The sequence below is a fragment of the Dama dama genome, unplaced genomic scaffold (genome assembly GCF_033118175.1).
Source record: "Dama dama isolate Ldn47 unplaced genomic scaffold, ASM3311817v1 ptg000109l, whole genome shotgun sequence".
Lineage (NCBI taxonomy): Eukaryota > Metazoa > Chordata > Mammalia > Artiodactyla > Cervidae > Dama > Dama dama.
The window spans coordinates 3,241,621-3,245,760 of NW_026870920.1; positions in this window are offsets into that span (position 1 = coordinate 3,241,621).

Below are 4,140 nucleotides of genomic sequence, written 5' to 3' on the forward strand. Positions count from 1 at the left end.
GTCTAGAGGGATCCTGAGGTCACTGGAGCAACACGAAAGGGCTCCGTGTACCCCAAATCAACTCGAGATGAGTGCTTAGTCCCTGGCTTAGACTCAAGAGGAATACCAACTTTCCACAAGCACCTCAAGAGGAGGCTTCTCTCAGCTACAGGTATGTGAGAGGAACACTGAGTTTGTGGCCTCAAATGCAATGGACACCGAGATGCTCTGACTCGAAATAAGGCCGGATATGCCTGCAGTGAATTGTAAGCAGGCTCGTCTTGCATCTCCCAAGATGAAGGGATGTCTGAATCCCCTGTGGAGACCACAGAGAAAGACCTAGTCCTCCGCCTCATTGTGACCGGAGGCCTCACATCCTTTGAAAACTCGAGAGGTCTGCAGAGATCAATGCTTCCAAAGGAGACGATGCCTGACTCCTCTTGAAAATGGATAGGAGACCCAGGATCCCTGTGGCACGTGGAAAGGGACACTGGGTCTCCCGCCTCACGTGGAGACGCGTCCCAATTGCCATGCCAAGACTCGAGGACAATCACGAGGTGTCCCTCACACCTAGGCAGGAGTCCTGACATCGCTGAACAGACACGTGTCTGGAAGGGCCCTCCCCGTCGTAACTCGAGAATATACCCCAGGTTCCGGCTGCAACTCAAGAAAAACATGAGACTTTCCCCTCGCCGCGAGATGAGGCCCGATTCCCCTGCACTGCGAGCAGAGCAATTCCGTGTTCCACATCAAACGTGAAAGGAGCCTTGATTTCCTTGATGGCACTCCAGAGAAAAGCCAAGATCACTGTCTCAAGTCTAGAGGGATCCTGAAGTCACTGGAACAACACGAAAGGGCTCCGTGGACCCCAAATCAACTCGAGATGAGAGCTTAGTCCCTGGCTTCGACTCAAGAGGAATACCAAATTTCCACAGTCACCTCAAGAGGAGGCTTCTCTCAGCTACAGGTATGTGAGAGGACCCTGTGTTTGTGGCCTCAAGTGGAATGGACACCGAGATGCTCTGACTCGAAGTAAGGCCGGATATCCCTGCAGTGAATTGAATGCAGGCTCGTCTTGCATCTCCCAAGACGAAGGGATGTCTGAATCCCCTGTGGAGACCACAGAGAAAGACCTACTTCTCCGCCTCATCGCGACCGGAGGCGTCATATCCTTTGAAAACTCGAGAGGTCCGCGCAGAACAATGCTTCCAAAGGAGACGATGCCTGACTCCTCTTGAAAATGGATAGGAGTCCCAGGAACCCTGTGGCACGTCGAAAGGGACCCTGGGTCTCCTGCCTCACGTGGAGACGCGTCCCAATTGCCATGCCAAGACTCGAGGAGAATCCCGAGGTTTCCCTCGCACCTAGTCAGGAGTCCTGACGTTGCTGAACAAACACGTGTCTGGAAGGGCCCTCCCCATCGTAACTCGAGAATATACCCCAGGTTCCGCCCGCAACTCGAGAAAAACCATGAGACTTTCCCCTTGCCGCGAGATGAGGTCCGATTCCCCTGCACTGCGTGCAGAGCAATTCCGTGTTCCACATCAAACGTGAAAGGAGCCTTGATTTCCTTGATAGCACTCCAGAGAAAAGCCAAGATCACTGTCTCAAGTCTAGAGGGATCCTGAGGTCACTGGAGCAACACGAAAGGGCTCCGTGGACCCCAAATCAACTGGAGATGAGAGCTTAGTCCCTGGCTTCGAATCAAGAGGAATACCAACTTTCCACAAGCACCTCAAGAGGAGGCTTCTCTCAGCTACAGGTATGTGAGAGGGACCCTGAGTTTGTGGCCTCAAGTGGAATGGACACCGAGATACTCTGACTCGAAGTAAGGCCGGATATCCCTGCAGTGAATTGAATGCAGGCTCGTCTTGCATCTCCCAAGACGAAGGGTTGTCTGAATCCCCTGTGGAGACCACAGAGAAAGACCTAGTCCTCCGCCTCAACGCGAACGGAGGCCTCACATCCTTTGAAAACTCGAGAGGTCCGCGGAGATCAATGCTTCCAAAGGAGACGATGCCTGATTCCTCTTGAAAATGGATAGGAGTCCCAGGATCCCTGTGGCACGTGGAAAGGGATCCTGGGTCTCCCGCCTCACGTGGAGACGCGTCCCAATTGCCATGCAAAGACTCGAGGAGAATCCCGAGGTGTCCCTCGCACCTAGGCAGGAGTCCTGACGTCGCTGAACAAACACATGTCTGGAAGGGCCCTCCCCGTCGTAACTCGAGAATATACCCCAGGTTCCGCCCGCAACTCGAGAAAAACCATGAGACTTCCCCCTCGCCGCGAGATGAGGCCCGATTCCCATGCACTGCGTGCAGAGCAATTCCGTGTTCCACATCAAACGTGAAAGGAGCCTTGATTTCCTTGATAGCACTCCAGTGAAAAGCCAAGATCACTGTCTCAAGTCTAGAGGGAACCTGACGTCACTGCATCAACACGAAAGGGCTCCGTGGACCCCAAATCAACTGGAGATGAGAGCTTAGTCCCTGGCTTCGACTCAAGAGGAATACCAACTTTCCACAAGCACCTCAAGAGGGGTCTTCTCTCAGCTACAGGTATGTGAGAATGACCCTGAGTTTGTAGCCTCAAGTGGAATGGACACCGAGATACTCTGACTCGAAGTAAGGCCGGATATCCCTGCAATGAATTGAATGCAGGCTCCTCTTGCATCTCCCAAGACGAAGTGTTGTCTGAATCCCCTGTGGAGACCACAGAGAAAGACCTAGTCCTCCGCCTCAACGAGAACGGAGGCCTCACATCCTTTGAAAACTCGAGAGGTCCGCGGAGATCAATGCTTCCAAAGGAGACGATGCCTGACTCCTCTTGAAAATGGATAGGAGTCCCAGGATCCCTGTGGCACGTGGAAAGGGACCCTGGGTCTCCCGCCTCACGTGGAGACGCATCCCAATTGCCATGCCAAGACTAGAGGAGAATCCCGAGGTGTCCCTCGCACCTAGGCAGGAGTCCTGACGTCGCTGAACAGACACGTGTCTGGAAGGGCCCTCCCCGTCGTAACTCGAGAATATACCCCAGGTTTCGGCCGCAACTTGAGAAAAACAATGAGACATCCCCCTTGCGGCAATATGAGGCCCGATTCCCCTCCACTGCTTGCAGAGCAATTCCGTGTTCCACATCAAACTTGAAAGGAGCATTGATTTCCTTGATGGCAAACCAGAGAGTATCCAAGATCACTGTCTCAAGTCTAGAGGGATTCTGAGGTCACTGGAGCAACACCAAAAGGCTCCGTTGACCCCAAATCAACTCGTGATGAGAGCTTAGTCCCTGGCTTCGACTCAAGAGAAATACCAACTTTCCACAAGCACCTCAAGAGGAGGCTTCTCTCAGCTACAGGTATGTGAGAGGGACCCTGAGTGTGTGGCCTCAAGTGGAAAGGACACCGAGATTCTCTGACTCGAAGTAAGCCCGGATATCCCTGCAGTGAATTGAATGCAGGCTCGTCTTGCATCTCGCAAGACGAAGGGATGTCTGAATCCCCTGTGGAGACCACAGAGAAAGACCAAGTTCTCAGCCTCCTCGTGACCAGAGGCCTCACATCATTTGAAAACTCGAAAGGTCCGCGGAGGTCAATGCTTCCAAAGGAGACGATGCCTGACTCCTCTTGAAAATGGATAGGAGTCCCAGGATCCGTGTGGCACGTGGAAAGGGACCCTGGGTTTCCCGCCTCACGTGGAGACGCGTCCCAATTGCCATGCCAAGACTCGAGGAGAATCCCGAGGTGTCCCTCGCACCTAGGCAGGAGTCCTGACGTCGCTGAACAAACACGTGTCTGGAAGGGCCCTCCCCGTCGTAACTCGAGAATATAGCCCAGGTTCCGGCCGCAACTCGAGAAAAACCATGAGACTTCCCCCTCGCGCGAGATGAGGCCCGATTCCCCTGCACTGCGTGCAGAGCAATTCCGTGTTCCACATCAAACGTGAAAGGAGCCTTGATTTCCTTGATGGCACTCCAGAGAAGACCCAAGTTCACTGTCTCAAGTCTAGAGGGATCCTGAGGTCACTGGAGCAACACGAAAGGGCTCCGTGGACCACAAATCAACTCGAGATGAGAGCTTAGTTCCTGGCTTCGACTCAAGAGGAATACCAACTTTCCACAAGCACCTCAAGAGGAGGCTTCTCTCAGCTACAGGTATGTGAGAGG